This window comes from Bombina bombina, chromosome 6 (assembly GCF_027579735.1).
Source record: "Bombina bombina isolate aBomBom1 chromosome 6, aBomBom1.pri, whole genome shotgun sequence".
Taxonomy (NCBI): Eukaryota; Metazoa; Chordata; class Amphibia; order Anura; family Bombinatoridae; genus Bombina; species Bombina bombina.
In genome coordinates this window covers 995,272,342-995,298,489 of record NC_069504.1, presented here as the reverse complement: position 1 = coordinate 995,298,489, position 26,148 = coordinate 995,272,342, and positions in this window count along the sequence as shown.

The following is a 26,148-nucleotide window of genomic DNA, read 5'->3' as shown; positions in this document are numbered from 1 at the left end:
TAGCTCAGAGGAAAAAGAGAGGTAATAAAGCTGCAACTCCTCCTCAGCAACCTATCTTGTAACTGGCAAGCCCCAGCTCAGCTGCTTCGGCCCACTGGGAAATCTTATGGTAGGCCAATCCAGCCTTGGATCTCAGTCACCAACAAACAAGATAGAACAGCAAATGGTTAAAGGGACATTAAACACTAAATACATGCTAGATAGAATGATGCATTCAAAGAAAAGATTAGTCCATGACTAACATGTAGATGTATTTTTTAAAGTTTCATTAGTTGTTTAAAAAGTGACAAAATAAGTGTAAAGTTTTAGTGTCTATAAAACACTGGGAGCTGCCATGTTGTAACTTGTGTTACCTTCTCTGCTGTGGCCAATTAGGGACCGTTATAAATAGGTCACTAGAGTGTGCAGCCAATGGTTGTGCTGGATTTAACAGTGCTCTGCACTTCCAGTTCTAACCGGAACTGAAAAACTCACAATTTCAGAATGGGATTACAGGCAAAGAGGACAAAATAAATAATGAAAGTATATTGCAGAGTTGTTTTATATATAAAAAATTATCATTTTATATTACCATCTCAAAGTGTTTAATGTCCCTTTAAATCCCAATCAGAATTACACTATTGATGAAAGAAAACACATTTCATAAGACAAAAGCCCTGTAAATTATAGTCTCAAAAATGCAAATTAAATAAAAGACATTTTAAGAGCGTAATTGCTAAATGCATTTCTAGTAGTTATTTCCATTACCTGATGTTTCATGCTGATCTCTTTATCAAACAAGATATCATGTATATGGCTATTTAATTACATAAACGTATGTAAAATTATGTCTTGCCCAATACTTATGGACAATAGTGATGGATATTTACAAATGTAGAAAATGCTTCTTTTGCGCTTATCACCTGCTGTGTTTTTGCAAACTTGTAAAAAGTAATGTATGGTATGTAATCTTTGTGTTTAACACAAAATGATGGGCCAAATTACAAGTGGGGCGATTTTTAACGCTCCCTCTCAAACGTTAACTGCGCTAGAAGTAAGCTTTTTGCATGCGTCAGGTTGTGCTCATATTACAAGTTGAAAGTAAAATGTTATTGTTCGCGTGGCAACCTGACACACGTTAAAAGCCAAACTTAGAATATCGCACTTGTGTTAACCTATTCCCCCATAGAAGTCAATGGAGCAAAAAAGTAAAAAATAAATGTTTTCTCATGTTTACATCTACTTGACAACAAAGGTCCTCAATGCACTTATATATATATATATATATATATATATCTTTATACATGTTCATATGTATTTATGCGTACATATTTCTGCAAGTACATATATACACATATCCTATATAATAAAAGGCCAGGTATGTTAGTCAGATGCAGTTATGCGCAGTAGAGACAAACATACCTGGCCTTAATCAGTGTCGGCTTGGAGCGAGGTCAGTGCCACCTGTGAGGTCTGCCACGTGAGAAGCGGCTGCAAGCTACACAGCAAATTCAGTGTCGGCTTGGAGCGAGGCCAGTTACAGCTTAGGGAGCGTGAGGTACACAGCATACAAGCTGAACAGCTGTGAGGTCTGGCGCGAGATAGGGAGCGCAAGGTACACAGCATACAAGCCGTGATGGGGGCGTGGCCAGCGGGCGTGGCAAGGGGGCATGGACCCGCAGGAGCACGCGGGAGGGGCATGGCCGGCGGGAGAGACCAAAACAGAGGAGGGAAAGAAAGAAAGAGAGCAGAAGAGGGGGAGAGAAAACGCAAAAGAGTGAGAGAGAGCGTAAAAGAAGGGGGGAGAGAGAGCACAAAAGAGGGGGAGAGAGCTCAAAAGAGAGGGGGGAGAGAAAACACAAAAGAGGGGGAGAGAGAGCTCAAAAGAGAGGTGGAGAGAGAGCTCAAAAGAGAGGGGGAGAGAGCGCAAAAGAGAGGGGGAGAGAGAGCGCAAAACAGAGGGGGAGAGATAGATTTAAAGAGAGGGGGTAGAGAGAGCACAAAAGAGAGGGGGAGAGAGAGAGCTCAAAAGAGAGGGGGGAGAGAGAGAGCTCAAAAGAGAGGGGGGAGAGAGAGTTTAAAAGAGAGGGGGAGAGAGAGTGCAAAAGAGGGGGGAGAGAGAACGCAAAAGAGAAGGAGGAGAGAGAGCGCAATAGAGGGAGAGAGAGAGAGCGCAAAAGAGGGAGAGAGAGTGCAAAAGTGAGGGGGAAGAGAGCGCAAAAGAGAAGGAGGAGAGAGAGCGCAATAGAGGGAGAGAGAGAGAGCGCAAAAGAGGGAGAGAGAGTGCAAAAGTGAGGGAGAGAGAGCGCAAAAGAGAGGGGGGAGAGAGCGCAAAAGAGTGGGAGAGAGAGTACACAAAAGAGGGGGATAGAGAGAGCACAAAGAGGGGGAGAGAGAGCTCAAAAGAGAGGGGGGAGAGAGAGCGCAAAAGAGAGGGGGAGAGAGCACAAAAGATAGGGGGGGGAGAGAGAGCTCAAAAGAGAGGGGGGAGAGAGTTTAAAAGACAGGGGGAGAGAGAGAGCACAAAAGAGAGGGGGAGAGAGATTGCGTAAAAGATGGTGGAGAGAGAGCGTAAAAGAAAAGGGTGAGAGAGAGCACAAAAGAGAAGTGGGAGAGAGAGCACAAAAGAGGGAGAGAGAGAGCGCGCAAAAGAGAGGGGGAAAGAGAACAAAAGAGAGGGGGAGAGAGCACAAAAGAGAGGGGGGAGAGAGAGAGCAAAAGAGAGGGGGGAGAGAGAGCAAAAGAGAGGGGGAGAGAGAGAAAAAGAGATGGGGAAAAAGAGCAAAAGAGGGGGAGGAGAGAGAGAGAGCGCAAAAGAGGGGGGAGAGAGAGTGCAAAAGAGGGGGGGGAGAGAGAGCAAAAGAGGGGGAGAGAGAGCAAAAGAGGGCGAGAGAGAGAGAGCAAAAGAGGGGAGAGAGAGCAGATGAGGGGGGGAAGAGAGAGAGAGCAAAAGAGGGGGGAGAGAGAGAGCAAAAGAGGGGGTAAAGAGAGCACAAGAGGGGAGAGAGAGAGCAAAAGAGAGGGGGAAAGAGAGCAAAAGAGAAGAGGGAGAGAGAGAGCAAAAGAGGGGGGAGAGAGAGAGCAAAGGAGGGGGGAGAGATAGCACAAGAGGGGAGAGAGAGAGCAAAAAGGGAGAGAGAGAGCAAAAGAGGGGGGAGAGCGCAGATGAGGGGGGAAGAGAGAGAGAGCCAAAGAGGGGAGAGAAAGCAAAAGAGGGGGGAGAGAGAGAGCAAAGGAGGGGGGAGAGATAGCACAAGAGGGGAGAGAGAGAGCAAAAAGGGAGAGAGAGAGCAAAAGAGGGGGGAGAGCGCAAATTAAGGGGGAGAGAGAACTCAAAAGAGAGGGGGAAAGAGAGAGAGAGTGCAAAAGAGAGGGGGAGAGAGAGGGAGCAAGGGTTGGAACCGCGGTACCTAAAAAATTGGCCCGTGTACACGGGCTTTAGGACTAGTAAATACATAAATACATATGTACTCATATAAAATATTTAGACATGTATATGTATGTATCTCAATGTTAAAGCGCTTTGCCTTCTTTTCTTTCTAATACCTGAGACCTCATATATTTGAGCCCTTATAACTTTTTTTGTGCAATATTTTTAAAATAATTTTTAATAGTTAGTGTTATTTTGAGTGTAACCATACTTTGTAATGTATTTTTTATGTGTTTTGTGATACTTTTTTGTTTCGCGAAACAGTTAACCAGAGTTCTCAGGAGCGTTAACTTGAATTGCGCTCAAGTGATCACGTTCACTTTCAACTTGTAATGGACTAGATTAAAAGTTGAACAGTAATTTAACATTCACCTGTAAATGGGCAAAAATGCATTAAATAACCAGTGATTACAAGTGTCTAGTTAATGCAACCGCAAGCTAACGGTAGCACTTTGAGCTCAAATTCATTAACCAGAGATCAGATCTCTAGTTAATGAAAACAATGTCCCCCAGTTGCCCCAAAATAAAGTGTAAGGTTCCTTTATTACAATAAAAAATTGTAGCATCTTTATTTATTTTTTTAAATAAATACATGAAGCAGTTATAAGGGGTTAACCTTAAACCTTGTGCCGTGTCTAATGGCATCAGCATGAGGCTCCCAATGGAGCCTATAGAAGCGCGCTCTTGTGAGCACAAAGCTTTTATGCAATGCGAACTCGAGGTCATGTTCGCATTGCACTCAGCTTGTAATACCAGGTATTACTGAGTGGAGTGCAAATATCATGCTTGTGAAAGTGCAATGTTGCTCTCCACTCGTAATCTAGCACAATATGAGCGGAAAACCTGACGCGCGCAAACACCCATGATTTATATTCCTTATCGCATAACTGTTAGAGCTCCATTCATAATCTGCCCCGATATGGGGTTTTATGAAGTGATATTTTTATAATTTTATACTGGACAATTATCAACAACTATGTTCACTTTGCCAATATGTACACATAATATAGCTACAGTGGATTATTAAAATATTCAAGGGAAATCATAGCTTTTCACCCCTGTTGGTGCTTATTTACCTGGGCTCACAACCAGTCCTAACTCAGTGTCTTATTTTAATTTTTGGCTTAGCAGGTGGTACAGCCAATCGGATGTAGTATCATCCACCCCTTATGTAGCAAGGAGAGTACACTCAAGCTGCTCTAGTATATCATACTACCCTATAACATAAACTGCAACAAACTAATAAATACAAAAACATATTTCAACTCTGCATAATTGTTAGGTACTAAAATTTCCTTTCTAGAGGACAACTTTCAATCCACATAAATTTCCTACACTCTTCAAATGTATTAAAGAGCTAAAATATTGTATTACCTTGTAAGTTGTTAAACTTGTTAACGTATTCAATGTTTTCAGTGGCTAAGTATCTTGAAATATTACTGTATGTAATGTATGCACTTATAAATATTGTTTCATTTTAAGTCAAATGTGTTGTGCAGAAGATATATATATATATATATATATATATATATATATATATATATATATATATATATATATATATATATATATATATATATATATATATATATATATATATATATAAAAGCACACACATGTACATTGCACATATAGAACATGAGGGAGTTGTGGTCAATGAGAAACCACTACCTAAGATTTTATTATGCATTGATAGTGTCAGGCAGGAGATTAACATATTGCTGTGTTGTGTACTTCTGGAGAAGGTTTCTGGCAATCACATCATTATTTACTGTGCTGTGTTACTGGCAACCAAGGGTTAAATATATCTTAAAGTCAAGTTAAATATATGTTAAAGTCAATATCAGGTATAATCAGTAGTTCAGTGGTTGCAATGCATTGTGGGTAAGCAATACAAAATGGTTTCATATATTAGGAATAGGGATAATTAATTTAGGATTAATTAATTAGTATTGTATATTCTGTTGAGAGTTAATAAGCAATTAAGTATTAATGCTGCATGGGGTGGTAAAGGATGGTAAAAACGTCCAGAGAGCCTAGAGTTAACACATTTAAATGATGAGCAAGATCTTCTTCCAATAAGATTGACTTGAAAGCATTTTTAAAGCATATGGACCAATGAACAGAAAAAGTGGGAGGGATACCTCATGCTAGAGATTTTTTTTTTTCATTTTCACCTTTTTTAGTTTAGTAAATTACTGCAGTAAGGAATATGCTAAGAAGTGGTGACTTCTGCAGGCATACTATGGGGCAAGGAAAAAAAGCCAACAGTTTATCTTACTGATATTCTAATATTCTAATAATAAGATGCCCCAAGACTGTGAAACTTAATTTTTTATAAGCAATGGGACAGCCTGTTTACAGCAACAGCATCTCGATTCCTTGGAAAAGCAAACAAACACTAGAAAAGGAAAATCCGTGCCTGGAGGATACCTGGGGGAAAAAGTAGGGATCCTCTGGAACAAATCTATAGGGCCCCCTGTACTGGCTGCTGTTTTCATGGCATGTTTCTATTAACTGTTGGAGCAGCAAACGAAGGAGTCATTCATGTAATAAAATCATCGTAACCTATAACTTACTGTCCGAAAGGCAGACATACAGGTTCTTTTTTTTTACATGGGAAGGATACAGTCTGTGCAACTAGAACTGCCTGCGTTATTGGAGTAGAGCTTCAATGAAAGTCAGAAGCAGCTGTCCGTGGTGCTGAAAGAGCTCTGTCACACGCTCTTTCGGCTCCCTTTTGATTGAGGCAGTCGCTGTCTGAGGTACTGAAGCAGCTCTGTATTCTATGATCTCTCGGATTCAGCTCCTTTTTTGTTAAATTATCTGCAGATGCAGACCTAGAGGCAACACACAACAGTAGTTATTCCTGCATTTCCTCACAGCCAGCTGCTTTTTTTTCTTCCACCCTTATTCCACGTGCCAAATCTACTATTTCTAATCTACAGCCAACAAAACCGTAAGCATGTGCAACCTTAACACGCTTGGCATCTACCTTTGGGAGACGGTTGTATTCTTCAGGTAAAGATATTTCCCTCTTACTCTTTAGAAAGATTGGGATTATTGTCGCAGAGGATTAAATAGCGTGGGTGGGGATTAACCAGCACCTTTAATCAGATGCGTTGTGTGTAATTTGTAACTGGCAAGGTTTACAAAAGCATCTAAGGACTCTATGTAATTAGTGCTGCAAAATCTGTAACCGCAGTGCTGAAGAAAACACCATAGACTTCTCTCAGTTTAGCTCCCACTAGTGTATGTCTGGGGGAAATGCGCTCCAGCTTCAGCACTGTCTGGTTCCAGTATATCCCGTCTAACAACGTTTATGATATTAATATTGTTTGTACTTATATACACACAGCACTACGATACATATATAAACATATCAGATATCGAATAAACGAATCCAATTGCCACACGTTTTTAAAGGTAATCGTTTAATACATAATAATTTATATACTGCACATATTTTACAAACTAAAGTAAAGCTGATTGATGTGTTTTGTAGTTGTGTTATACTGACACTTTTAATCTCACGTGCCTATTAATATGTTCAATCAGTATACTGTTTAACATTGTGTATCGTAATGGCAATACGAATGTAATAGTCTATGCTAACAAAATATTTTGGATGACTATATTTTTTTAATTTCTATGTTAATTAGAATGTAATGTGTAGTCGTCTCTTCATAGGTATGGTATAGCGTTAGTTCTCTCGGGTATTGTATTTCAGTTATGAAGGTCTGTCGATCAGGAGTCACAGATGCAGTGGGAGGGATTACAGATGGTCATTAATCAAAGTCTTCGGACTTCAATTTTTTGCCAAGGGGAACTGGAACTAGCTGATTCTTGTGTAATAAGTAAAGTATTTAAACTTAGTGTTGCTGTTTTTGATAGATCGTCATAGTTAATTTATAGAAACAGATAGCACCATGTGGTTGTCAGAAATGTCAGATCCGTTTCTCAACAGATCCATGGTGGCCACCTAACTTCATATCTGTCTAGCCATGAGACAACAATATCTTGGCACCATTTCAACTATTGACTGTCAGTTGAAATAATTTCTTTTTTTTTTTATACCAATTAATGTCTTACCCTTGAGAGCTACCCACCACCAATGATTCCTTTAAATCAGGTCCACAATGCAAATAATTCATGCTTGCCCTTCTAAGATGAACCATTTACCCCCCCCCCCCAATGCCCATTGAAAATATCTCATACCATTGCATTTTAACTTTTTACTATCCAGACTCTTGGCAAAAATAGCACACAACTACCGCATTACATTAATATATAATCCCAAAATCTTATAAATTATTTAACTCCTTTTTTTATGGATCCCCTCAGTGCTAAAACTGCACACCCAAGGGAGCATACAAATCATGACCATTAGAACCCATAATAGAACCCAGTAACACAATCAACCTAAATCTCACTTTTACTATTCCAGGGCAAAGATCCCCATCCAAGAGAGCCCACACTACAATTATCAACTAACGCAAGTGTTCCCTCTGCTGCAACCCTCCACCCACCACTATTAAACCTAGCAATCATTCTACGTGTGTATATCTCCCAACAACTGAAATAACCCATCTATCATGCAAGGGCCCATGCAACATCCTCAATGCAATGTTAGCCCTTCATACCAACAACTTCCCAGTACTAAACTAAATCTAACTAGTATAAATAATCACACATAGCACCCAAGACCATCTGAAACCCCCCAGAACCATAACTTCAAAGGACACCGCCCCACCACATTAAAGCCAAATATAGGTTCCAACGTTATTCTTTTTTTCAGAGATAATCAATGTAAGGGGATTTTCCTTGGTAGCTTGGGATACTTTGGGTACTTGCACTGTAGTGGATAGAAAGAAAGGCCCAATGTGTTATGTTATTAAAGTGTAATTTGGTATTTGGGGATGTTTCATTTTTAGGTTTATTTGTTGAGTTGAGCTTTTTATGTTTAAAGTTTATGTTATGATTAATTTGCACCAGCAATCCAAGGTATGGAGTAATTTAGTAGGGGGAGATGATCAGTGGAAGGTGTTATTTTCCATGGTAGCTTGGGTCCTTGCACTGTAGGTGTTAGGAAGAAGGGCCCAAGGTGTTATGCCATAATGCCAGAAAAGGGTAATTTGTTGGTTATGGATGCCTAAACTGTAAGTTTCTTTGTGAAGGCTATCATTTTTATGCTTAGGTTTCTGTTATTATTTAGTTGCACCAGCAATCCAAGGTATGGTGTAGTTTAGTAGGGGGAGTAAAGGATTAATGTGGTTGGTGTTTCAAAGGGGTTTTCTTGTGTTAATGAGTTCTTAGGTGCTGTTTTCCCCTGAGGGTTCATTATGACTATTATATTTTCAATATTTGGGGTGGGGATACTGTGATTATGTATTGTGGAAATGTTTGTTAATTACAGATAAGCTTATTTTCTCTAAGGTGTCTCAGGGGAATGGTTTATAACTGCATAGGATGTTAGTGGTTACAATGTGAATTACATTAGGTAAAATATTTCCTAGAGTGTGGGTCAGCACTAGAAGGTCCAGGGAATAGTGAGTTAATTGCAGTTGGGTAGGTTATTTACTCTATGCAGATTATAAACTCTATATTACAGTGGGACATGTAGAAATTATTTTTTTTGGAGACCTGGGAGTAAGGGACTAGGTGCAGTGAAAGTAAACATTAACGAATCAAGCAGTTCATGTTATCTGAACAATAATTTTCTAAATATAAATCACGCAAACATAAGACTTATATTGCATGAGCACAAGCCTCCAAACAATCTTTAAAAAATCTGGGAAAGAATTGTGATGATAAAAAATAAAATCTAAAATAACCACAAAATCTGTACACTGTAAGATCACCATAACATTTCAGAATTATTTCAAAGATAATGTTTTGACGATCTGTAATAATTTATAAAGATAAACCTGTCAAAGGTGCATACAATTTTTTTAAATTAATTTTATGCATAAAACATTGTTATAACATGTCTTTTTAAAGTTTTATATTTTTAAAACCAATAAATACAATTTTACCAAGCTCTCTTATATACCACATAAGATCCATATTTCTTAAAGATTGATGCAGTGGTGTGATCTTTTTACAGATTGGGATTACTTAATGGGACAGTTTACATCAGAATTGTTATTGTTTTAAAAGATACATAGTCCCTTTATTACTCATTTTCCAGTTTTGCATAACCAACACAGTTATATTAATATACATTTTACCTCCATGATTACCTTGTATCTAAGCATCTGCTGATAGCCCCCTGATCACATGACTTTTTATTTATTATCTATTGACTTGCATTTTAGCCAATTAGTGCTATGTTGTGCTGACTCTTAAATAACTCCCCGGGCGTGAGTACAATGTTATCTATATGGCCTACATGAACTAGCAGTCGCCTGTTGTAGTGGCTTAGAAACAGGAAGAAATGTAGAGGTTTAAATGTTATAAAGTATATTAATATAACAATGTTGGTTGTGCACAGCTGGGGAATGGGTAGTTAAGGTGTTATCTATCTTTTTAAACAATAACAATTTTGGTGTAGACTGTCCCTTTATACAGCAAAATTATTATAGGCTATTTAAATAAAAAAGAATCTGATTGTATTATTTTCTGCTGGGTATCCAAAAATCCCTGCACTGCCCCTACCATAACACCCAAAGGACTCCTAAAACCTTTTTTGAGACACCCAAGAGCTAAAAGGGGCATTATACACCAAAATTATTATAGGCTATTTAAATAAAGCATTAGGTGTAGATAAAATTTGCAATTGACATGCATTACCTATTTTACAGCTAACTCTCCTAAAATTGGGATAAACCATGCAGGGTGTTTCACTAAATATGTATACCTAAGTACTATGCTCTTATCACTGAGCTATTGTTTTTTATTCACTCACTAACTGCCTACAGCTGGAAGTCACTAAAGCTGCATTGTTATATGAGGTCTACTGAGAAACTGTTGTTTTATTTGTAAATTATCATATTTCACTGAGAAGTGTGTGAGAAGTTTAGCTCCCAGTTAGGGAGTGAAGAGAAAACAATAGCTCAGTGATAAGAGTATAGTACTTAGGTATACATATTCAGTGAAACACCCTGCAGGGTTTATCCCATTTTTAGGAGAGTTAGCTGCAAAATAGGTAATGCATGTTAATTGCAAATTTTATCTACACCTAATGCTTTATTTAAATAGCCTATAATAATGTTGGTGTATAATGCCCCTTTAAGCTCTTGGGTGTCTCATAGGTTTTAGGAGTCCTTTGGGTGTTATGGTAAGGGTAGTGCTGGGATTTTTGGATACCCATCCGAAAATAATACAATCAGATTACAAAAACAAGTAGTAAACATGGAAGGTAAAAAATAAAAACTCTCCTATTTGAGTGTTGCAACCCACATCAGGATAACCATTCCAGCTTTCAACCTTGCTTGGTCACACAAACTTGGTGCATTATTCTCAAGAGACAAAGGATAAGCATCCACTCATCTCCAATGCTGGATCACCATATAACCATTTAACTTCACGTATAATACTAAATGGAAAAATACTCACAAGAGTAAGAAATAATGAAATGTTATTCCAAGTAGGAAACAGCTCAACCAATGAAGTCATCTTTCTCAAGTTCAATAACCTCTTTAAAAGAACTATATCACTAATGGCAGTTATACAATATTAGTATAATATAATATAATAAAAAAACAAACAAACAGAAGTTCATCTAAGCAATAAGGGCATGGGAGGAAGAGTTTACAAAGATTTTCTTAAATTATTAACACCTGTTTAGACCTTTGAGAATATATAAAATATTTATTTATGGAAACATTTACTGAAAAAAAATTACTAAAAAATTTGAATAAAAAATTGAATATATAAAAAATAAGGGCTAGATTTCACGTGGAGCGCAAAAATATTAGCGCAATTGAACTCTAACTGTGCTCAAGTTAAATCAATAGCGTTCCTGTTCTTGTGCCTGTATTACAAGCTGAAAGTAAAATGTTAGTGCGCAAGGCAAAGAAACAGATGCACTAACATCTGGAGGTCAGATAGCACAGCTGTACTTAGTAATAAACAAACAGAGAAAGTTTCCGGCTACAAAATATCCGTCTCGTGAAGTTTAAAAGCACAATACATACAGGCCACCAGATACTAATCAGGGGTAAAACAAGCAAAGTCTGCCACCTCAGCCTGTATTAGAATAGGAAGAGAAAACAGCCACTGATAGAGCCAGATTACAAAAAATCCTTGAAAGCTCACCTCCTGCTTGTTGCACGTATGCTCCTTGCTGTCTGCTCAATAATCTCTGGTTCCAGCAAACCCCGGTTGCTACAAGGAACCTTCTGTGGCAGAATCCTCCGTAGACTAAACCGAGGTCAAGAACATGTATCACCACGCTCCTCCCAGGAAGGTCAATCACGGGTTGCTTCGAGCTATGCACAGTAGTGGTGGGAGCTGACCGCCCGATCTATCCAGGCTTGTAGGTAATTTGCAGGCAATGCAATTCAGGCTGTCCAGGCTATAACAGGCAGTAGAAAGGTGCAGATAAGTATAATCTGTGAGTATCTCTTAGGGTGCCAGGGGATCCCAAACGGATGTTCCTAAAGGAAAGGCAGCTCCTTGTAGTCCCCAAGTAAAGTATTCATTAAAAAGAAAAAAGATTTGAGGAACTCCATAGATGAAAAATAAAAAAAGTTTTTATTCAAAACATTAAAACCAGATACAGGATACAGGTAATGACTGGTCTTACGCACTTCAGCTGACCACCGTAATCATAGACCTGACAAACAAACGTCAATTAGCATTTAAAAATGTTTACAATCAAATTCTATTGGATGGTGTTAATTAAGCATATGCTAAACCTGTTCATGTATAACTCTCAGTAAGAAGTGGATCAACATTACAGTAATAATAGTACTTGGTGGCATTCTCATAATCAGATACATAGTAATCAAATGTTATTATAATTTATCAACTGAAACTAAGGAAAAAGAACAAAACTAGTTAGATCAAATCAAAAAAGTAGTTTGAAATTAGCAAACAGACAGCTATAATATAATCAATAGCAAGGCATTACAAATTTAAGTATCAGCAGTATTAAGTTTAGTCAGTTCATATTCAACACAAAAGGTAACATAGAGAAATGAATGAACTAATTCATTGATCATAATCTGTCAAAAATTTTGAACAGATTATTATCAATGATTTAGTTCATCCATTTTGAACAGATTATTATCAATGAATTACATCATGATTTGGGCTGCATTTATGCACGCTGCTGAATAGCATTGACAGTTTGTTGAAACCAACTAGTGAGCCTTTTGTAATTGGATGCCATATGCATCCCAGATCATGATGTCATCAGTGGGCTGAGCTTGGCAGCCATTTCAAAGTGGCCAGAAACAATAGTAATTTTAAAATATTTGTTTTGCCATTTCTGCTGCATGATATAGAAAAGGTGCAGGAGGCTATTTGAAGCTTTATCTAATGTAAGACTTTAAGATGACCAATGTGTAGACTAACCCTTTACATTTTATTTATTTATATATATATATATATATATATATATATATATATATATATGTGTGTGTGTGTGTGTGTGTGTGTGTTTATATATGTTTATATACTGTATGTTTACACATATGTATATTTTTTTGTGGGCACATACATATGTTCACATACAAACACATATGTACACAAGTATACACATATATAGATACTCACAAACATATAAATATATACATACACTTTTAAGCCCTTAGGACCTAAGTTACTGATAGTTTTGATATTAAGTTTGGTCCAACCGTTTGGGCTAAAATCTGGTAGTCCTTTTAGTAACCCTCTAATACTATGTATTGGGGGTGGGTGAGGAGCTATCATAGGTGAGTGATGAATTGTATGTCATACGAAAAGGCAGTGTTTCATAATTGCGTTATAGGCGGAGATAAAGGAACCACAATGTTGTGGGATCCAAATCAAATCAGGAAGAAAGATGTTATGAGGTAATGAGGCTTGCTTCGTACCATCTAGGGAGCTCTTTAGAGTTATGTTTAGGGAGAAATTTTGAACCTTTATTATTTGAAGCTTAAATAATTGTCTGCCTAAGTGTTTTGTTACTTAACTTTGATTTTTTTGCTTAAAGTAATGCAATTTAAGATTTATACCTGAACACTTAAGGAGCAGTGCGTAAGCATATGAAAAACTTGATTTACAAAAATGGACTATACCAGCTGAGTAAGCCAGTTAGTCCCAAAAGAATGCTTTTTTGCACTGTGAATAAATTATGGAGATTAGTTCGGTTGATTACTGGAACTTGAAGTAGAAGAAAGTATGTAACAAGACTTAAAATATAACCTTTATTTATTTAATTTTAAAAAAGACAGCATAAAGTATGTGTGTATGCTACCCTTGAAAGTGTTAAAAACACACTCTCTGTTGATTCTACAATCCTTAGCTTATACAATACAGGGTATGTGAAGTACTTAGTAATCCTATTATGAGACCAAGATTATATTCTAGGTATATCTGTATGTTGATCTAACAAAGGGCTGTATGGCCTTATAAGTGGCCAATCCTTCAAATTACCACTAGGGGATATTGATATATAGTATACCTATTATACATAAGCTCTGTGGTCTTTATTGGTGAGTGTGCACTTTGGGCATTTGAGCAGCAGTGTGCAGCTACGCTGTAAATTGTAAATATTCACTACTTAAGTTTTGGTTCTTGTCTGATGAATCTTTTCATGTAATCAAAACACAGTAATCAAATACTAATATGCAAACTTCCAAATATATATATATGTTTGTTACTCTAGGTTTTGGAGATTACCTCTATGTCAGTTGCTACAATGCAAGGCTTATGCAGAACCCCTCTGAGGATGCGTTAGTGAAACGCTGCGTCAGGGGTCCTCGCTATTTTTAAACTGCCTCTCTTGTTGTAAAAACAAATATGGATACTTTAGCTTAAATAACTAACTTTAGTCAATTCAGTACTTAGCAATCTGTGGCTTTTCACAGGCATAAGCAGTTGTAACGATTACTTATCCTAGCGTAAAAATTGTTAACCGGTGTGCCTTCATAGCATAATTCTGATAACGCTGTGTTAACTTATACTAGAGGGATAAAGATTATAGACAATATTGTCACAGCAATACCGGATACTATATCAGAGAGCGGTACAGAGCAAAAACGTACTACTAACCTTATATCCTGTATCAATAATATGATATAATAATAGATATATTGTGTCAACTATCACAAGCTGAAATTTGGTAACGCTGCAGCACCATTTAAGCACAAGTAGTGTGACAGAATATATGAGTTCACACTGGATAAAAGCGTAATAAACAAGATTTAACCAAAGTATATACTTGATACAGTTTTAGATAGGTTGGGAAATCTCAAAATTTATTATGATGCTAAAACGATAATTACTAGACACCACTAGGTGTAGTACTTTTGAGTGCAGACTATCTTCAATTATAACTAGCACAAGTCTGTGATAACTCCCCTCTGTAGCTGTAGATGTACAATCACACAGAATCTAATTAATATCTGTCAGAGTCACAAAACTAACAAAATAATTAAGCATAAGCCTTGCATTGTAGCAACTGACATAGAGGTAATCTCCAAAACCTAGAGTAACAAACATATATATATATTTGGAAGTTTGCATATTAGTATTTGATTACTGTGTTTTGATTACATGAAAAGATTCATCAGACAAGAACCAAAACTTAAGTAGTGAATATTTACAATTTACAGCGTAGCTGCACACTGCTGCTCAAATGCCCAAAGTGCACACTCACCAATAAAGACCACAGAGCTTATGTATAATAGGCATACTATATATCAATATCCCCTAGTGGTAATTTGAAGGATTGGCCACTTATAAGGCCATACAGCCCTTTGTTAGATCAACATACAGATATACCTAGAATACAATCTTGGTCTCATAATAGGATTACTAAGTACTTCACATACCCTGTATTGTATAAGCTAAGGATTGTAGAATCAACAGAGAGTGTGTTTTTAACACTTTCAAGGGTAGCATACACACATACTTTATGCTGTCTTTTTTAAAATTAAATAAATAAAGGTTATATTTTAAGTCTTGTTACATACTTTCTTCTACTTCAAGTTCCAGTAATCAACCGAACTAATCTCCATAATTTATTCACAGTGCAAAAAAGCATTCTTTTGGGACTAACTGGCTTACTCAGCTGGTATAGTCCATTTTTGTAAATCAAGCTCTTTAGAGTTACCCCACCCTGAAATGTGGGTGAGCATAGCTGCTTCATAATATAGCTTGAGGTTGGGAAGACCCAACCCACCCTTGTCAATCGGGGCTTGTAGTACCCTACTTGCAATACGTGGGTGTGAGCCTGCCCAGACATATGTATTTAAAAGAGATTGGTAAGTGTCCAGGTATGTAGTCGGAACTTTCAGTGGTAAACATCTAAAGAGATGTGAGTTTCGACAGAAGCATAATTTTGAATGCAGATATTCTGCCTAGCCATGATATCTCCCTATATCTAGGGAGTTTTAATGTCTGTTTAAGGGTCTGTAGGAAGTGGTTGTGGTTAGTCAAGATTACACTTTTGAAGTCATGAGAGAGATAGACACCAAGGTGTCTAATCACTCTGCAGTTCCATTTAAATGTGTGCTTAGTCTGCAGGTCTCGGAGCTGTGGTTCTTATAGGTGTAGAGGGTATGCTTCAGTTTTGGTTACATTTAGTTTATAGTATGTTAGTGTACCAAAGAAGTCATAGAGTTGGAGGAGGTGTGGAAGTGAGAGTTCACGGTCAGTTAGGAATACCGTCAGGTCTACCATATATATATATGCCCTTAATATCCTTATGTGTGCGGATTGCTGCCGCTAGTGGTTCAATTGCTAACACAAAGAGCAATGGGGAAAGAGGGCATGTGTGCCATTACAAAGAGTGAAGGATCTGTAACAGAATCCTAGGCCTCTCACTGTGGCCGTGGGGTTAGAATAGAGCCCTTACTTAGCCCTTCTAAAGGCCTCAGGCAGGCCCACCGACTCAAGCACCGCAGTCATATAGTCCCAACGTACCCCATTGAACGCCTTCTCCGCATCAAACGACAGGGTATGAAGGGGTCTCTTAGATCTGTCTGCCTCCAAGAATATATTTAAAAGTCTACACGTACTGTCTGTACCTTGTCGATTGGTAACAAAGCCTACTTGGTCTCTATGTACCACATCAGGGAGTAGAGGGCTGAGTCTAGTAGCTAGAATTTGGCAAAGATCTTTACATCAATGTTAATTAGTGAAATGGGACAATAGCTCTGGCAAAGGGAGCGGTCTTTACCTTCCTTTAGAATACTTAGTTTAAATGCCTCCAGGAACTTCCCTGGCAAGGAGCCCGTCTCAAAAGTCTTGGCAAACAGTCTCTGTAAGTAAGGGATTAGGAGGGTGGCATAGGTTTTGAAGAAGAGGGTGGTTTAACCGTCTGGGCCAGGTGTTTTGTGTAATTTGAGTGACCTGATAGCCCCTTTAATTTCAGAGCGAGTTATGGTGTCAACAAGATGTTCGGTTTGTTGGTCATCTAGTTGTGGGAGATTAAGGGAGGTCAAAAAGTTTGAAATAATGTTTTTACCTGCTTTAATTGAGTCTGTCAGGAATCTAAATGATATAGTTTACTGTAGTAGGTCATTAAAGCTTCTCCAATGGCTTTAGGAGAGTGCACTACGTTGTCTGGGCTTTGTATTTTCTGGATCTTGAAGATTTACTTCTGGCTCTAAGCTTATTGGCCAACAATCTGTCAGCTCTATTGCCCTGGTAATAGATCAATTTATGGAGCTGTAGTAGAGAGTCTTGTACTCTAAGTGTCTCTTTAGCTGTAATTTCTGTACGAATCTGACCCATCTGGGACGCTAAGGTTGGGTTGGGCTTAAGTTTGTTTTCCTGCTCTAGAGTTCTTAGTTCCCCAAAGAGTTGCGCGAGAGTGGCTCCGTTTTCACGTCTCAATTGCGCTGCTCTTTTAAGAAGGGTCCCTCTGATGTACGCTTTCATAGTGGCCCATAAGGTGACGTCTGTAGTATGTCCATTGTCATTCATTTGGAAATATTCCTGTATGTCAGTAGCTGTCTGTTGGGTCCAGGGATTCTTTATTAGATAGTCTGCTAGGCACCACGGACATTTGGAGCCATCTGGAGGTAGTAGGTTGAAGGTGACAATCACCATATCATGGTCAGACCAGGGGCAGACTTCAATTCTCTTTAGCTGTGTCTTGTCAAGAGTCCACGGTTCAGTGAATATGGAGTCTATACGAGAGTAAGAGTGATGTGTGGTGGAGTAGAAAGTGTAGTCTCGTTCAGTCATGTTTAGGCATCGCCAAATATCAAAGATATTATATCTAATCATTATATTTCTAAATCTCTTTGATAAAAGGCAGGTTTTTGGGTCTACGTCAGTCACTTTACTAGTTCTCCTATCCAGCATGGGGTCCCAGGTAGAGTTGAAATCTACTCCTATGAGTACCGACCCTCTCTTAATTTGTTCTATTCTCAAGAAAAGTTGTCTCAAGAATGTATCCTGGTGGTCGTTAGGGGTATATACATTGACTAAGGTGTAAAGGCTGTCGTCTAGGTAACAAACAATAATCAGGTATCTGCCTTCTATGCCTCTACAGTAATGGGGGTGTATTTAACATTATTTCGTATAAGTATAGCTAATCCTCTCTTCTTTTTTGTAAAGGAATCTGTTTCGCATATCGGATACAGGGATGATTTGATTACGTGGGGAGAGGGTTCAGTCCAGTGGGTCTCTTGTATGTATGCTACATCAGCCCTATATTTTTTCAGGTATCTTAAAAGTAAGCTTCGTTTTGTGGGAGTGTTACGTCCCTTAACATTAAGGGTAGACAAAGTCAACAGAGTCATTGGCTTATCTGTATGGTATCCCGTGTTGGATAAAAGGTACTGCCTGGGGGGGGGGGGGGGTAGGGCAAAGAGGGAAGAGGGAGGGGAAGAGAGAGAGAGAAGAAAAAGGTGAGAGAGTAGCAATAATACAAAAGAGACAATATACAGTTACATTTCACAAGTATTGTAGAAGTTTGAATAGTGGTCAGCACAAAAAAGCACTGCCCAAGGTCACTCTGGGAGTTCCAATTCTGAAAACCCAGGGTAGCACAATTACAAGTATACATTTACTTTAAGGTGGGGGAGGGAAGGAAGGGCTCACAGTTATGATTTTGGGTTGTAGGTGTTATTGATAGGTTATATTTGTGTGGGTTACTATATATAGTAAGGATATGTTGCAAACAGGAGTAGGAAGGGCATTGGGTAAATGTGAGTGTAAGAAGCATAAACCTGTAAATAACAAAATAAAGTTAGTAATTAATAACTGACAAAAAACTGGTGTAAAAAGAACAAATTGTGCAGACAAGTGTCCACTGCAAGGGTACTAGTATCCTATGAACATTAGCGTCTCCAGGTTTGTGGCTCATGTATAATCATTTAAGGGTAAGGGGAAATAGGACCTAAGGATCCCATGAGTCCCTGGATTTAGTAAACAAAAAAAAGTATACTTCGGCAGAGAGTCATATGGTTGCTTCTTTGGCAGAAAGTCATATGGTTGCTTCTCTCATAGTAGAGTATGAGTTCAGAATGGGACAAAACCAAGTAGGGGGGTTTCTTATGGTGGCTTTTGGTGAGTGGAGGTATGTCTCCTGGAGGGTTGTGGAGCTCTGCCAGGGAGGGGTTTCCATTCTGGTGCATTAGCTCTCAATAGTAAAAGTCTAGAAGTCGGTGTTGCCTGCTCTTTTTAGTCGTCTGGAGGGAGTTTCCAGCTTTGTAGCAGAAGTCGAGCTTCTGGTGGGTTGGGGACTGTGTGCAGATGGACGTCTTTGGTGATGAAGAGCTTCACAGGGAATCCCCATCAGTATCTTATACCCTGTGCTCTAAGGATTTTGGTGTAGTCTGCAAAAGTCCTCCTCAGAAATAACGTGTGAGCTGAGAGGTCTGGGAAAATCTGAATCTGTTCAAATTTCTCAGGTAGCGTTTTGGCTTTCATATCTACATTGACTAGCTGGTTTTTAAAGAAGAAGTAGTGAAGTCTGGTCACCACATTTCTAGGCTTGTCTGTAGAAATAGAACGTGGTCTTGCTACCCTATGGGCTCTATCCATCATTAGGTCAGGATCTTTGGCCTCTGGCACAAGCTCTTTGAAAAGTTCCTTCAAATAAATTTCCAAATCTTGAGGAGGGACTGATTCTGGGATACCTCTAATCCTTAGGTTATTTCTCCTTGACCTGTCCTCTAGATCATCGAGTTTGGCTTCTAGTGAAGAGATTTGGGAGGCCAGATTCTCCGAATAAGATAGGAGGTTTGTGTGGTCTATGATGAGATCTTCATGTTTCCTCTCCAGAGTGTCCGTCCTTTCACCAATTGATGCGATATCTCTCTTAAGGTCAGCACAGGACTTATCAAACTTTTTTGATAGAGATTCATGGTGTCCTGCTAAGAGGGATTTGATGGTGTCAATTAGAGATTTGGAGTCTTCTAGGTGTGTTCCTTTGTTGTTACGGGCAGAGGTTAAAACAGATCCCAGAGATCCTCAGAGTCTGATAAATTATCATCTGAAACCTCTTGGTGGGTTTATGAGGCAAGGTGGAAGTGGTCTAGAACCATTTTTTTTTGAGAAATGGATGGTTTGGACTTCCTCCTTTTATTATGAGACATGGTGTAGATTAACAACCCAGGGGGTATTTCAAATTTTAGTATGTAGGTTTTAGGCAGGGTTTAACCCCTGTGTGGCTGTGAATCTAGGTGTTATTTCTCACGGTTGTCGTAGACCCCCTGTCTGCACAGTGAGAATGGTTTGCCAGTTATAAGCAGAGTGGGATTAGGTTTGCATTCTGTTCTTTTTAAAGAGCCCTTAGATGTCCGATGTTTCATGTAAGCCCTTCCATGCATGACCTTTTCTATTTAGTGAGCCATGGGCATTATGCCCAAAAGGTCTTTTGTGAGGTAAGCAGACCAGTATTGAGGGAAGTTAGTCCCACTCTTCAGGGGCTGTGTCTCCTATTAACGGAGTGGGGAAAGGGACCTTGGGATATGCAGGTACAGGTGGGAAATGGGGGAGAGTGGGGGCTGGTGGGTATCTCAGTAGTAGCCTGGCAAAGGTTTAATTAGATATCTCCCAGTGTGAGAAGGGCCTATTATATCTGGTTGGTAGCTTCCTCTGGGTTATATGAAGTTATTGGGAATACCGTAAGTCTGTAGGGGGTGTATAGTTCAGTGCAGTAACCCCTGTATCTCAGTGTGAGCTTGTTTCAACTCCAAGGCCCCCAGGGGTATGGACGGGTTCTATCTCCAAGGTGTCCCGCTTCCTATGTGGGCTATTGGCAGATGAGTTATGGGTGTGTGAGACCAGGCTTTAATGTTATCTCACCTGGTCAATCTGTACTCCTGAGTCTCTCAGGGTTGATCAGATCCTTACTTTTGTAGGCTATTGGATACCAAGGCCTCTCTATAGCTGTGGGAGGCAGGAGAAAAGATGGCCGCCACTTCTCGGCAGATGAGATGATCAAGCGGTCTCTCTTTGGGGTTATATTGGGCACCTGGTTAGCTGCTGTTACGCTCTCTGAGCATTATTCAGGGGTCCTCTAAAGTCACAGGTGCGATCTGTCGACAACTGCTGCCTCACTGTACAGTCGTGTCCCTGGGCCGCGGGACAGCACAGGATCTCCAACGCCACTCTACTTTGTAGTCAGGCCTCGATTCAGTCGCAGGTATGCAAGCCTCAGCTCCGGAGCGGATCCCCGACCCTCCGGAGCTTAGAGGAGGCGTGTAGATTCAAGGCATATTAGTCTGCTACTGTAGTGGTTTCTAGGCTTCAGGTACATGGGTTGCGATCCAAATCCAAACTTGCTTTGCATGGCAGTAAACTCCGCCCCGGAGTAATAATTTATTTTAATATGCTTTACATATGTTTTGCTAAACTTTCATTCTAGCCCTAACACATTACTTTAGCTTTTAAGTGCTGTTATGTGTTGTGCCCAAGCGCATCACACAACTTTCAACTTGTAATATGACCTATGTTTAGCACGGTAGTGCTAAATGGATGTCAGCCGTGCTAAACATTCTCTGGCTATTCTTCTATACTATGGGCTTGTAATATCAATTTGCACACCAATCCTACGGCTAGATTTAGAGTTCGGCGGTAGATGGGCTGTTAACGCCACGCGTGTTTTATGTCTAACGCACGGCATTGTTTGACTCCGGTATTTAGAGTTAATATAAGACCATCTAACGATGCTCCTAACGCGTGTATGTCACACGCGTAATCCTGCCCGCGTTAGACAGTCTCCCATAGAGAACAATGGGAAAGGCAAAAAATAGCTTTTTTCACCTAACACTCGATCTCGCGAGAAATACGCACAGCTCGGTCATATGACGCATACCACATCATGCACAACAATAACACGCCGCAAATGTCACAACATCAATCAATCAACAAAGCACACAAGCATTACACATTCACAAGCGGGGGAAGTTTTAATACTATTTATACGGGGAATACGCATATACTTTAAGATGCGGAAAATCGCACAATAACAACAAGGATTAAAAAATATATACATACACTAAAAAAAAAATCGCATTCAATATCATTATATATTATGAAAAACATACATATACAACACTTCACGAAGAACACACCATCGCAAATTCACATTTAAAAAGAATACTATTGGACAATGTTAGAGAAAACGACCACTATGACATCATCGCATTCTACACATTCCACAAATACCAACTCAAAATGAGCATGCGCAAATTAACACACCTAATACACATTGCAATAATATTAATTGCTAATAAAGCACACCTGAACACTAATTACAATGGAAATTGGGACATCATTAAACATTTACACAGGGTATATAAGCACCACACAAGCAGGGCTTCTTTGACTGTGTTGCTGGTGGGTCTTTGGAGAGTTAAGAATAGAGATTTTGCGATTTTTTGAGAGTGAGTTAGTGTTAGTGTGAGAGAGTCAGTTGGTAGTGTTAGCGTGAGAGAGTCAGTTGGTAGTGTTAGCGTGAGATAGTCAGTTGGTAGTGTTAGCGTGAGAGAGTGAGTGAGTTAGTGGGAGGTAGCGGGAGTGGGAGAGAGTCTGTTAGTGGGAGCGTGAGTGAGTTAGTGGGAGTTATTAGTGATAGTTGTTAGTGTGAGCGTCAGTTAGTGGTAGTTAGTGAGCGTTAGTGGGAGTGTTTGTTATTGAGAATTAGAAGTAGTGTTAGTTAGCGAGCGAGTGATTTATCTGTACACTTAACACATTTACACGCAAACACATTCAATACATACATACACTTATCAATAACACTACATACACTCCATACCCCCTACCCCCTCATACTACACTCCATACCCCATTCCTTGTAGTCCCATTCCCTTTCATCCCATTTACTCTTATCCCATACCCCATACCCATCCCATACCCATCCCCTAGTTACATTTAGTTTACATATCCTCCTTTTAGTCTTATTCTTTTCGTTTATTTAAATACTCCTTACCCTCTTTGTTTTTTTTTACATCCCTCACACTTTAAGCACCTTTTTTGTCTTTTTAGTTCTTTATTTTGACCCCCTTTCATTTCATCACACTCACTTTTTTTTGATTATTTGGGGTTTAGTTTAGGGAGGAGATGGAGGCCAGGCAGGGGACAGGTAGAGGGGGGAGTAGAGGGAGGGGGAGAGGAACAGGGCAGGAAGGGGGGCAGGAAGGGGGGCAGGAAGCGGGGGTGGAAGCGGTGGGTGGACCCAGCCACTTGGTTCAAGATGACCAAGTGGCTGGGCCCAGTGGCGGTCAGAGTAGGGCTTCACAGTCCGGGAAACAGAGGGCATCGTCACAGGGGAAGGCCAAGGCGACTAGGGAGGCGAGGTTTACGATGGAGGAGAAGGAGGCCCTCGTAGAGGCCTATATGGCCAGGTATAGGATGCTGCAGCACCAGAAGACTACCCCGACTGACAGGAGGAGGCTCTGGAACGAGATTCGGAATGCAGTCAATGCAGTGGGTTGCCGGAACAGGGATATGGATTCCATCAAACATCGGTACCGGGACTGTAAACTTGAACTTAAAAAAAAGTTAAGCCTGGAGGCCCGACATGCCGCAGGGACCGGTGGCGGCCCTGCCCTTGAAATGGAGTACTGCAGATGGGAGGAAATGTTGCGGCCCAGCATCTCCGAGGTGGAAGTAGTCGGTATCGGAGGAATCGATACCGGGAACCTGCCACTCTCATCTGACGGTAAGCTCATTTAACAATAATTTCACATACGAATGTATTTCAATGGACACTATACGCAAACATTTACTTTCATGATTGAGGTAGCGAATACAATTTGACAAAACATTCAAATGTACTTATATTACATAATTTGATTCATTCTTGAGATATATTTTAATGAAGAAATAGCCATGCACACGGTGAAACAATCACAGGAGGCAGCTATATTCAGCTAACAATCAGAATCTTATAAACATATTTAGATATGCTTTTCAGCAAAGAATATCCAGAGAATGAAGCTAATTAGATAACAAAAGTACATTCGAAAGTTGATACTAAATGTATGCTTATAAATCATGAAAGATAAAACATTGGGTTTCATGTGTTAAGGATCCGATTAATGCTATTACGCTGTTTACACGCATTCTATTACTTAGCGGTTACATCAGTATCTAGGCTATAGGTTAGGTGTGCATTTAAACAGACTGAAAACAAACGCAAAAACATTCACATTGACCAGATATCACAAACACTGTTTAGAAAAAGCGGAAATCGTATTGATTGTTTGTTAGATTTCAAAGTGGATTAATGATTCTGCATTTGTAATTGTATCGTAAGCTAAGTCATTTAAACCTTTATTTGCAAATATGCTAATATATACATTTCTTTTTTTATTTTTTTTTTAATATACAGAGTCTGGGGACGAGGCAGCACAGCCTCCTGCATCTCCCCGGGATGAGAGTGGTGGTGAGGAATTCCCACTTCGGAGGGAAGAGGCCCCCCGTGACGAACAGCGCACGGGAGATGATCAAGAGGCCCCGGAAGCACAGGAGGATGCCGCTGAAGCCGCGGAACCCGAGGTCCCTCAAAGACCCGCACTCCGCCGTGCACGGGCACCCCGCCGTGCACGGGTTCAACAGGCACAACAAGAAGAAATAGCGGAGGTGCGGGTTCTACTGGAGTACATAGACCAGATGCGTACCTCCCGGATAGAAAACATAGAAGGACGACGCAGAATACTTGATGGGCAGAATCAAATAATTCAAGGCCAAAACGAAATAATCAGTATACTGAATACAATACAAGAAGGACAAACAAGAATGTTCAATCTTCATCAGGAAATGTTCACATTTTTCCGGGAGGCGCATGCTGGTCTACCTCCTGTTGCTGGGCCTCTTGTTGCTGGGCCTCTTGCTGCTGGGCCATCTCCTCCTGCCGGCCCATCTCCTCCTCCTCCTCAGCCATCTACTCCTCCTCCTCCTCAGCCATCTTCTCCTCCTCCTCCTCAGCCATCTTCTCCTCCTCCTCCTCAGCCATCTACTCCTCACCTTGGTCGTCCCAGTACTCTTCCTTCCACTCCTCCCACAACAGCTCCAAGGAGGACTCTTCGGAGTCGGCAGTTGCCTCTCCCAGAGCCTCAGCCCCGTGGGAAGAGGGGAAGGAAGAGGAAGTAATTTTTTTTTTCCATCTTAAATTTTGTTTTTTGTGTAATGGATAGGTATGTGATGATGTGGTTTTCATACACTTGTGGACCACACTCTGTATATAATCGACTTCTATGGGACCGGGTCCATGGAGGAAGATTCTTTGCAGAGTGTGGGTTATAAGTGTGTGAAAACCACATCATCACATACCTATCCTTGTTCATGATATTGATTGGTTTCTGTGATGTGATGTCCAAACTGTTTCCCGAATCGCTAACTAAATTACCATAACAATTATCCATGATGGCATATTACTGTTTGAATGCCAATAACACAGCTTAAAGGGACAGTCAGAAAATTATTGATTACAAAGAAAACACTGTATTACGCATTATAAAGTTTGAAACAACAAAACATGGAGAAATACATGTGTGACTTATGTGCTTACCCTTGTATCTATGACTATGAAAAATGACCACTTATTTGTTGTTCTGACATAACAACATTTTAGATATCAATGATCAATACATGGTCAATAATATGCTGTATGAGCACAAGATTTTACATATACAAATGCTATCCAAATGCCCTCTAGTGCTCAAATTGTATAATGATTACAAGCACTCTTCAAGATTTAAGAAATGAGCACACCAACCTCATAGGTTTAGATAGCAAATTTAGATAGCAAATGTTCAATTGTTGAGAAACATTTGATATCCTTGTTATTACAGAATTGACTTTTCGAATAATGTAAAAATATTTTTTTTCGAAACTGTCCCTTTAACAACATTACATATGCTAACACATTTTAAGCTTGTTGCTATATCTACATGTACTTTGTAAAAAAAAATATTTGAAAATCACATTTATATTGACGTGTTAAATAAAGTCTATTTTCTTTAAGAGACATTATTGTGTTAATATTTTATTGTAACTATTTTTATTTTAACAATGAATATGGTTTAAAGTCCTTTTAGGAGTGGGGGGGTGAAATATGCTAACAAAAATATATTTGAAGATTAAACTATGTGGATCTCATACATGATACAAAAAAACAA